We start from the raw sequence: 11,877 nt of genomic DNA, 5'->3' as shown, positions 1-11,877 counted from the left end.
ATTATATCAAGCATTTTTTCCAATCACAACAGTATGAAACTAGAAATCAATTACAAGAAGAATGGGAAAAACACAAAATGAAGAGATTAAACATGTTACTAGAAACCCCTCAATGAAGAAATCAAAGATAAAATCAGAAAATACCTTGAGGGAAATAAAAATGGAAACACAACTTTCCAAAACCTATGAAACATAGCAAAAGCAATTCTAAGAGGGAAGTTTACAAGGATAGAGGTCTGCCCCTAAGAAACAAGAAAAATGTCAAACAACCTAACTTACCATCTAAAGGAATTAGAAATAGAAGAACAAATAAAGCACAAAGTAAGCATAAAGAAGGAAATAATAACAATCAGAGAGGAAATAAATTAGAGACTAAAAAAAATAGAAAAGATAAAGCCAGGAGCTGTTTTTTTTGAAAAGATAAACAAACTTAATAAACTTTTAGCTAAAGTCATCAAGAAAAAAAGAGAGGACACAGATAAACAAAATGAGAAACGAAAGAGGAGAAATAATAACTGGTATCACAGAGATACAAAAAAAAATCATAAAAGAATACTACAAACAGTTATATGCCAACGAACTGGTCAACCTAGAAGAAATGGACAAATTTCTAGAAACATACAACCTTCCAAGAATGAATCAGGAAGAAATAGACAACTGGAACAAACCAAAAACTAGCAGTGAAATTGAATTTATAATAATAATAAAAATTCCCAGCAAACAAAAGTCCAGGAGTGGACAGATTCACAGGGGAATTCTAATAAACATGTAGAGAAGGGATAATACCTATCCTTCTCAAAATATTGCAAAAAATTAAAGAAGAGGTAACACTCCCAAATTCATTCTACAAGGCCACCATTAGCATAATAAAGACAAAGACACTACACAAAACAAAGACACTACACAAAAAGAAAATTACTGGTCAATATCTCTGACAAATATAGATGCAAAAGTCTTCAACAAAACATTAGCAAACCAAATTCAACAATATATAAAAAGGATTATGCACCATGATCAAGTGGGATACAAGGGATACATTCTAGGGATACAAGAATGGATCAACAGTCACAAATCAATCAGTGTGATACACCACATTAACAAGAGGAAGGATAAAAATCACATGATCTTCTCAATAGATGCAGAAAAATTCAACATCCATTCATGATAAAAACTCTTATCAAAGTTGATATAGAGGCAACATATATCAAAATAATAAAGGCTATTTATGACAAACGCACAGCTAACATCATACTCAACAATGAAAAGCTGAAAGCTTTTTATCCAAAGTCAAGAACAAACCACACATGCCCACTCTCACCAGTTCTATTTAACATAGTATTGGAAGTCTTAGTCACAGCAATCAGACTAGAAAAAGAAGTAAAAGGCATCCAAATTGGAAGGGAAGAAGTAAAACTATCACTATTTACAGATGACATGATACTATATGTAGAAAACCCTAAAATTTACACCAAAGGACTATTAGAGCTAATAAATGAATTCAGTAAAGTTTTAGGATACAAGATTAATACATAGAAAGCTATTGCTTTTCTATACACTAATAATGAACAATCATAAATAGAAAGCAAGAAACAATCCCATTTAAAATCACATCAAAAAGAATAAAATACCTGGGAATAAATGTACCAAGGAAATGGAAGACCTTAACTCTGAAAACTATAAAACATTGATGAAGGAAATTGAAGATGATCCAAAGAAATGGAAAAATAGCCCATGTTCATGGATTGGAAGAACTGATATTGTTAGTGTCCACACTAACCAAAGCAATCTACAAAAATAACAAAACACCTATCAAAATACCCATGACATTTTTCACAGAACTAGGACAAATAATCCTAAAATATATATGGAAACACAAAAGACCCTGAATTGCCAAAGCAATCTTGAGAAAAAAGAACACAACTGGAGGTATCATGATCCCTTACTTCAGACTATACTACAAAGCCACAGTAATCAAAACAGCATGTTACTGTCACAAAAACAGACACATAGATCAATGGAACAGAACGGAGATCCCAGAAATAAATGTATGCTCTTATCGTCAATTAATCTGCAGCAAAGGAGACAGAACGTAAAATAGAGAAAAGACAGACTCTTCAAGTAATGGTGCTGAGAAAACTAGACAGATACATGTAAAAGAGTGAAATTAGAACATTTCCTCACACCATATACAAAAATAGATTCAAAATGGTTTAAAGACCTAAATATAAGACCTGAAACCATAAAATTCCTAGAAGACAACATAGGCAGAACACTTTTTGACATAAATCATAGCAATATTTTTTTGGATTTCTTTCCTAAGGCAAAGGAAACAAAAGAGAAAATAAATAAATTGGAACTAATTAAACTTAAAAGTCTTGCACAGAAAAGGAAACCATCAACAAAACGAAAAGACAGCCTACTAAATGGGAGAAAATACTTGCAAATGATATGACTAATAAGAGGTTAATATCCAAAATATATAAAGAGCTCATACAACTCAATATCAAAAAAAACAACCTGATTTAAAAATGGACAGAACCTGGAGGCCACCACTGCCATTGCTGTGCGGTCGAAGCACCAGCCTGCACCATGATCTACTGCCAGTAGGAAGGGAAGGATCGAATCGTCACCAAAGAAGACTATGAAACTCCAAGCAGATTGGAGCTGGTGGCCAATTGGAGCTGGGGTCTCTTCTCCTCATACAGACCCCAATGATCTGTATGAGGAGAAGAGACTGATCCTGCCAAATGGAGATATCAACTGGAACTGCCCATGCCTTGGGCGGATGGCCAGTGGTCCGTGTGGGAAACTTTTCAAGGTGGCCTTTTCCTGATTCCTCTACAGCATGGAGGATGTCAAGGGGTCAGACTGTGTAGACCAGTTCCGGGCCATGCAGGGGTGCATGCAGAAGTACCCAGACCTCTATTTCCAGAAGGAAGAGGAGAAGCCAGGGGATCGTTTAGAGGAAACAGCTGCCTCTGAGGCCACTGCAACCATAGAAGAGGAGGGGTCCAGCTAATGATGGCTCTGGGGTGCTGGGCTCCAGCCTCCTTCAGAGCAATATGAACCTCTCCGAGAAAGTGTCTTTCCTTCTGTTTTGCTGTGCACTGTAATGTACAAAATAATTTATTGTGCTGATCGGGGTCTTGGCCCCTTGACATATACACTGAAAAATGGGGTTGTGTGTCTGTGTGTCTCACATGGACATATCAGCAAATGTAGCTGCCACTTTTGAATTCTTTTCTCCGATTGTCCTGAATTTTGCCACTTTGAAATAATATGCTGAATAATCTCAGCAACCAAAAAATCATTATCTGGGAGTGTCTCTTGTGAGTGAGCTGATTTATTTTGATTCATTGTATCCCTTTTAGTAGATTTTACACCCAGTTGGAAAGTGAAACAGAAACAAAACATCTTTCTTTAAAAATGTTGGAGTGGGACTATTTCTTGTAGAAGAGGAGGGATGATCAGACCTTGAGTATCTGAGGAAGCACTATGCTTCATTTCTGATACATTTTGCTTTCCAGTTTTGCATTGAGCTCCAGGTTTTCTAGTTTGGAAAGCAGAGCTTTGGACCCTCTGAGTGACTCCCTTTGTAAGTGAAGAGAAAGGCTAGTTTTTGCTCTTCTTGTTATTCCAAAAGCCCTGGTTGGGGGGCTGTGTTCACACTGGCTCTGTCTCAGCCTGTTCAGATGCAATGTTCTTGAGAGGTGGGGACCTAATCCTTACCAAAGTAGCACCGAGAGAGGAAACTGTGTCAATTAAAAGGAAAACATAATTTTTACCTGAAAGAAAAAATGGACAGAACCATAAATAGACATTTTTCCCAGAAAGGTATACAAATGGCCAACAAGCACATGAAAAGATGCTCAACATCATTAATCATCAGGGGAAAAAAAAGTCAAAACCACAATGAGATATCACCTCACACTGTCAGAATGGCTATCATCAAAAAGAACACAAAAAACAAATGTTGGCAAGAATGTGGAAAAAGGGAACTCTCATACATTGTTGGTGAGAATGTAAATTGGTGCAGCCACTGTGCAAAACAGTATGGAGGTTTCTCAAAAAACTAAAAATAGAACTACCATATGACCCAGCAATTCCACTCCTGGGTTTATATATCCAAAAAAAACAAAAAACAAAAAAACTGAAAACACTAATTCAAAAAGATACATGCACCCCAATGTTCATAGCAGCATTATTTACAATTGCCAAGATGTGGAAGTAACCTAAGTGTCCATCAACAGAGGAATGGATTAAGAAGATGTGGTACATATAAACAATGGAATACTACTCAGCCATAAAAAAGAATAAAATTTTGCCACGCGCAATAATATGGATGAGTTGGAGGGTATTATGCTAAATGAAATTAGTCAGATAAAGACAAATACTGTATTATATCACTTATAAGTTGAAACTAAAAAATCAACTAGTGATATAACAAAAAAGAAGCACATACACAGATATAGAGAACAAACTAGTGGTTACCAGTGAGGAGAAGGAAGGACTATATAAGGGTATGCGATTAAGAGGTACAAACTACTATGTATAAAATAAGCTACAAGGATATATTGTACAATACCTGGACTATAGCCAATACTTTATAATAACTATAAATGAAGTATAACCTTTAAAATTGTGAATCATTATATTACACACTTATATAATATCGCACATCAACTATACTTTAATTAAATAAATAAAAATATATGTGTGTATATATATATATATATTGCTGGGCTCATTATTCTGAAATTAGATTAAGGTACAGAATCAAGCATTTATCTTGCCTCCCCTTTACAAACTGTTTTTCATATTAACCAGATAAAGAAGTCCAACTAATTCAGAAAGAACGATTGACTTAGAAAAATGTCATTTTGCAACCACAGTGAAATAATGGATCTATACAATAATCCTCAATGGCTACTAAGACCATTAGGAAAAGGTTGACACCTAAATCCCACTGATCAATCTTAGCATCACTAAAAGTGGGACAAACAGGTATTACATCCCTCTTGATGTGATACAATAGCAAGTACCCACACTGCCTGTGAAATATTCTTGCCTCCCCCAGCATAATTAAGCCTAAATTTCATGTTTTAGACTCAGCTACAAGTTAACAAGAAATATAGGACTGTAGAAACAAGTTAAACAATACCACAGAGATATAACCAAAACAGTCCAGGATGCAGAAAATCAACAGGAAAAATGACTCATTTTTTCAATAAATAAATGTCTTTGTTAAAAAAATAAAAGGAGAGGAAACTGCTAAACGATAAGAGATAAATCAACAAATTCTATAAAGGACCTTATTTGGGTCCTGATTGAACAAATAGGACAATTAACAAATTTTGAGACAATCGAAGAAACTTGAACACGGATTGGAATAATATTTCAAATAATAATTTTGTTAGGTGTGATAATACTATTGTGGTTATATTGTTCTAAAGCCTTTATCTGTTAGAAATGAGGTATTTATAAGTAAAATTTCTGTGGCCCAGGAGTGCAGACTGGTTAAACACAATTGGCAGAATATTGATAATTATTGGGGCTGGGTGATAGTACCATCACGATATGCTTCCCTCTAATTCTGGATATGTTTGAAATTTTCTGTAATAAAATATTTTAAACAAAGTTGAAATGAAAAAGACTATGTGCCATTAAAATCTGAGTGTTGAGACCTGAGGCTTATAAAGTCCTTTCAGAACCTGAAATCACTTGCAATTTTATACTATGCAAGAATGATCCAAATATCAATGTGTATTGTTATTCTGCTGAACTAACACTTGCCTGTTTGCCGTGTCTTTGTAAGAATTCATAATAACTGGAGCCATCCAGCAATCTGTGAAGAGCTTCTTGTCTTTACCATTTGGGAGGGAATAAACAGATTACTAGATGTGCTAAATCATCCACACACCCCCATCTTTAAGCAGGTGAATGACTATGATGATGGGATTAAGCTTCACAACCAATTACACCATCTGACTCAGATTTCTTGAGACAAAACAGAAGAATAAGGAAACATAAGTAGTGTCTGGGTGCAGTCAAATGTACAAATATTTATCTAGCTACTCCACCACCGCACAGAGTTTTAATATGTAGTCTGAGAGCATAAACTGCAGATACCAATATTGTATGTGTGTCTGAGACATGACAATTTAGCAGCCCCTCTGGCGCTTAAACCATTTAGGAGTTTCATTCCAATGAAATCCAAATGGGAGAAGCATCCAGAGGTCAGGAATACATCAGGCTTTCTCCTTCTCAATTCCCCTCTCACACCTTTGGGACCTGGGCTCATTCCAGAACACCCCGCAGCTTCCTCACAATGATCTACACCTGCAAGCTTTCCTATGTCCAGACTCTACCCTGGTCAAACCGTACCCCTACTACCACCTCCACCACCACCATTGCCACCACCTCTGACACACACACACACACACACACACACACACACACACACACACACAGCGGAATTCTTACTTCTTGTAATAGCAGTAGGTATCAGTGTGTGGTCCTGAGACAGGGAGCAGCTGCATCACGTGGGAACTAGTTAAACATGCAAGTTCTTGGGCCCCATCCCAGACCTATGGAATCAGACGCTCTAGGGTAGCACTCCAAGTTTTAATAAGTCCTCCAGGTGACACCTGTGCACAGGAAAGTTTGTGAAAAGTAGAGGAGTGTCATGCCCACAAACGAAGGGTAAATTTGGGGGAACAATGCAGGTTCTTCTAATTCTTAAAAACCTAGGGCTGAGTGAGTAGGAGACATTCTCATTTTACACAAGAAGGAAAGTAAATAATTAAGAAATCAAAAGACACACAGTCAGTGTGAATTCATAACAGAAAACATGGAGGTGGGGTGAAACAGGCCAGATAATACAAAACAAGTGTTAACAAAACAAGTGTTAAATGACTGTTATTGTTTCAGCACATCTTCCAAATTGAGGTTAATTTAACATTGCTTTGCGTTGAGTCAATCTGTTAACAAGTGCTAATTGAACACCTTTGATGTCCTTTTCTTCAAAGCACACCAACCAATGGAGACACCCAGAAAGAGAGTATTTGGGGAATTCTCTGAAGGATTTAGGATTTAAATCATAATATGAGTAATGTGTATGTATCTAAGTGATACTACAGTTAACTTTAAAGGGGTTACTAGAAAGTGAAAAAATTACAAGGGTATTCTCTCCTCTGCCTCTGTCTAGAGTATAGAAGAAAAATCTATATTTTTAAAGGAACAAACATAAGGGAAACAATGTCCAAAGACTGAATTTCTACTCTGCATCTCGGTTTAAATGTGAAATATATTGTTGCTAAACTTGGACTCAAAATCAGGTATGCCTCTTACTGAGCTCTGTTTACTGGGTACTGCAGAGAAGCCAGATCATGGAATCCAGTTCTTTGGAAAATCTCCAGGGAAAGAATTTCTAGAATGAGGATTCTGAAGTACGAATATGTGTGTTATGTTTCTAATTTCCCAGAATACATGTGATTTCTCATAATTAAAATGCCCAGGATTTTTCTTCTACTATGATTTTTATTAGGTTATAAAACTGGTGGGACAATTATTCATGTTAAGAAGAATTATTTTCAGTTTTAAGCTATCACCATATTTCAAACTCTTTTCAATTTCTCTTAATTGTGGTGAGACTGTATTTATAAATGTAGAATAAAGTCCCTCAGATGATAATATTTCAAATACTCCCTGCCTTCTTTTTAATTAATAAACCCAAAAGTCATCTTTTGCAGAAATAAGTGCCTTAAGCTTCAAAAAAATTTTCAGCTTAAAAGTAACAAAGTTCAACATTTTATGGTCAGCTGTTTTATTACAAATTTAGGTGGTAGTAGGAAAAATCAGAAAATTGAACCCAAGACATTCAAAAGATGCTAAAGGGAACATTCTCCTCCCTCCACCCCGCCCACCTTAAACTTTTACGGAATACAAAAAATTCTTATTTTCCCTCTCTACCGTAACTTACTTAAATTTTATTGAAGGCCTTTATTATTATTATCATATCTAAATAGTTAGAATTGACTTTATTTCTGTGGAAATAAAGACCAACCAAATGAGAAAAATCAAAGGCTATTTTTTCAGAACCCGGATAAGAAGTGAGTCAGCCACTGTCACTTGCATCTTGGCAAAGATGCAAAGGCAGGCAGAGGAGTAGGAAAGCTCAATTGTACAAAAAAGGGAGGCTTCACATGTACCCTGATTGGGGGCTGTGGGCTTGGGGAAGCTGGAGGCGCGATAACTCATAGCAAGGTATCTTATGTGATTGGTTAGGGGTGTGCATATTTGTTTTTCTCTAGTTGGTCCTAAGTTGGAAGGATTTAATCAAATCCTGCCCATTTGGGGCTGGCTGTTACAGAAGTTACTGTTTAGCTTCTTAGATTGTTATTAGAGATAGTAGTCTGAATTCTAACAAGTCTGACTTATGGCAGGCTGGCTTCCTGGACTGTTTATTGTCAATGAAAGGGTTGGTTTCCTTGGCAGGTTGCTGTAGGTTGTGGGTCAGAGTTCTATTTTTATATAGGGTCTGGCCGTTGTCTGTTTCTATGTTTAGTCTCTCATTTCCAAGTTAATTATAATTTAATGAGTAGCTGCAATATTGATGTAGTTCAGATCCAGAATGGGGTGCCCACCTCTGTGGAAATTTAGGCCCAGCAACCAGAGGAGGTATCGTACAGTCCCCACAGGTATGAGGGCCTCTCCAAGCAACGACAATCTGGGATCATTTAAGAGACAAATTGGAGTGAATAGCCCCTGGACAGAGACGGGACCACAGGAAAGGTTTGAAAAGAGGATGGCACAGGCAGATGCTTTCTAGGAAGCTACAGTAAGATAAATCAACAAAGCCAGCGATCTTACTATATTTTTTTATACTGCACCGTTTTCATTATTTTATTTTTTAAATTACTTTTTATTGGAGTATAGTCGATTTACAATGCTGTGTTAGTTTCTGCTGTATAGCAAAGTGAATCTGTTATACATATACATATACATCTTCCCCTTTTTCCAAAGAGCTGAGGCAGAAGTACAATGTTTGCTTCATGCCCATCTGAAAGGACGAAGTTCAGGTTGTGCGAGGGTGCTACAAAGGGCAGCAAATTGGCAAAGTAGTCCAGGTTTCCAGGAAGAAATCTGTCATCTACACCATACGAGTGCAGCAGGAGAAGGCTGATGGCACAACTGAGCATGCGAGTATTCACCCCAGGAAGGAGGTTATCACTAAACTAAACTGGGCAAAGACCAAAAAAAGATCCTTGAGCATAAAGTCAAATCTTGCCAAGCAGGAAAGGAAAAGGACAAATATAAGGAAGAAACAATTGAGAAGATGCAGAAATAATCTTTTATATAACTTTCATTAAAAACTGTTAAAATGAAAAAAAATTTTAATTAAAAATATAGTAAGACATTTTAAAAAACAAAACAAACAAACAAAGCCAGCAAAAACTCTAAGACATGACACAAGATAGCAGACTGAAAATGGGAGAGTGCGTGCCTAGATCAGAAACAGTGCCTAGTGCGTGCCTAGGCTCAGAAACAGATTTCAAAACCACTCAGCATACCCAACAAAACTAATCTACCAGCAACATGGCCCAGAGGCCTGCCTGCTTGGGACCCCTGTCTAATCTGACAATCTAATCTGACAACCCCTGTCTAATATTCAGCCTGTATGCACTGGTTTGACCATACCAATTGGTCAGTTCCCCATTCCATCATGGTGCCCAAGACAACTGGTCATTAAGTATGTATTTTGAATATTACCCCCACTTGAAAGTGCGAGAGTCAGGAGGTACCCCCAACTAGTGGTTACGAAGAATAAATGATTTCAGATGTAGTTTTGCAGGTATGCTGTTTCCTTTCAGTTTAGGTGCTGGGTAACTTGTCTCAAGCTTGATCTGAGCTGGGAAGGCATGAAAACCTGAAAAAAGAAATCAAAGAAAAGTACCCCTGATGAGAAGAGGGTACTCTTCTCTTCATGAGTGAGGGCCATGAGGAAGCTATGAAATCACACATCTATGTCAACTGCACAGGTTGGAGGGCAAATCACTGGGGTCTGTGGCCATGGAAGGGAATATGTCAACACTGCAATTGAAGCCACTGCAGAAGCTTCAGAAATGGGAGCCCAGGACAGAGCAGAGAATAAAGAGGATAAAGAAGGGCATTAATTTTTTTTTAACATCTTTATTGGAGTATAATTGCTTTACAATGGTGTGTTAGTTTCTGCTGTACAACAAAGTGAATCAGCTATATGTATAAATATATCCCCAAATCCCCTCTCTCTTAAGCGTCACTCCCACCCTCCCTATCCCACCCCCTCTAGGTGGTCACAAAGCACCGAGCTGATCTCCCAGTGCTATGCAACAGCTTCCCACTAGCCATCCATTTTACATTTGGTAGTGTATATATGTCAATGCCACTCTCTCCCTTCGTCCCAACTTACCCTGCCTCCCTCCTCGTGTCCTCAAGTCCATTCTCTACATCTGCATCTGTAAGGAAGGGCATTGATTCTGATAGCTTCAGCAAGAGAACTGCCACCCCCACTGATAATGTGAGTTACCCCCTTGACTCGGCCAAGAGGTCATGGTGATGGACATACCAGGAGTATTTCTGGGTGTGTGGTCAGAGCAGAGACACTGTCCTTACCACTTCATATGTTAATTTGCCCCTGCCCCCTTCCAGGCTAACATCTGCTTTAGGTTAAAAAGAGAGGGGTGGATATTTAATGTACCTTTTTTACCATTTGAATTTTTCACCATAGTTAAGCCTATTTCTATGGTGGTAAATTAACAGATGCTATTTGGGGAAAAAATATCTAAAATTCACATATGACATACCACAAGTATGGTAAATTGTTTACTAAAATGGCTAAATAATATAAAGGCAGTTTTTTTTTTTAATACAGCAGGTTCTTATTAGTTATCTATTTTATACATATTAGTGTATGTATGTCAATCCCAATCTCCCAATTCATCCCAAGTGTCCCCCTTCCCCCCTTTGGTAACCATAAGTTTGTGCTCCACATCTGTGACTCTATTTCTGCTTTGCCAGTAAGGTCATCTGTACCATTTTTCTAGATTCCATATATAAGCAATATTATATAATATTTGTTTTTCTATTTCTGACTTACTTCACTCTGTATGACAGACTCTGGGTCCATCCACGCCTCTACAAATGGTACTATTTTGTTCCTTTTTATGGCTGAGTAATATTCCATTGTAAAAAAAATGTGGAATGCTTCACGAATTTGTGGTTCATCCTTGCGCAGGGGCCACACTAATCTTCTCTGCATCGTTCCAATTTCAGTATGTGTGCTGCCGAAGCAAGCACCCAACTTAACTCTTTATAGATAGGGTACATGATGTGGATCTCTCGTCCCACGTCCACTGGGGTGTTGATGATACTAATTCTGTTGTCTCAAAATTGGTGACCAAGACCTAGAGCAGAAAGCGAAGACACATCAAGCACCTCCCATTCTAAGAAGAGCTGCCAACAGCTGGAGGCATGAACCCCTCCAGGATGTTTTAATAGACCAGACTTAACCAACGGTACTGCTTTCAACCATTCCCCCCACCCCAAACAAGCAGAAAACCAGGAAGAGGAGAAGGAGGAGAGATTCCTTATTGTGAGTCATCGGTAGAGAGTTGAGAGCCTCGGTGTTTTCCATGGAGGAAGAAAAATGGGGAGCTCTCATAGACAGTAGGAGTGTCAGAAACAAGAGGAGACAGGCATCTTGAACCACAGGGAGACATCAGCTCATGGAGCAGACATGCTGATCTGCCCACTCTCTGAACATCTCTGAGCAGGAGAGAGGAGAGCCAACAGGGCAGAGAGAGAGACCAGCAGTGAGGAAACCAGCCCTCCTACCAC

General features: G+C 37.9%; 1 non-coding gene and 1 pseudogene across 1 annotated transcript; one reads left to right on the top strand and one right to left on the bottom strand.

The window, feature by feature from the left end:
- Window positions 1-2,589: 2,589 nt before the first annotated feature.
- LOC136122866 (mitochondrial intermembrane space import and assembly protein 40 pseudogene) lies at window positions 2,590-3,019 on the top strand (annotated as a pseudogene).
- An 8,211-nt stretch (window positions 3,020-11,230) lies between these two features.
- On the bottom strand, window positions 11,231-11,337 carry LOC136123013 (U6 spliceosomal RNA). The gene has a single exon (XR_010655895.1). It is a non-coding gene; the product is annotated as a U6 spliceosomal RNA (small nuclear RNA).
- Window positions 11,338-11,877: the final 540 nt, after the last annotated feature.

This window comes from Phocoena phocoena, chromosome 4 (genome assembly GCF_963924675.1).
Source record: "Phocoena phocoena chromosome 4, mPhoPho1.1, whole genome shotgun sequence".
Lineage (NCBI taxonomy): Eukaryota > Metazoa > Chordata > Mammalia > Artiodactyla > Phocoenidae > Phocoena > Phocoena phocoena.
Note: the sequence above shows the minus strand (reverse complement) of the source record. Positions and strands in the feature narration are given on the sequence as shown.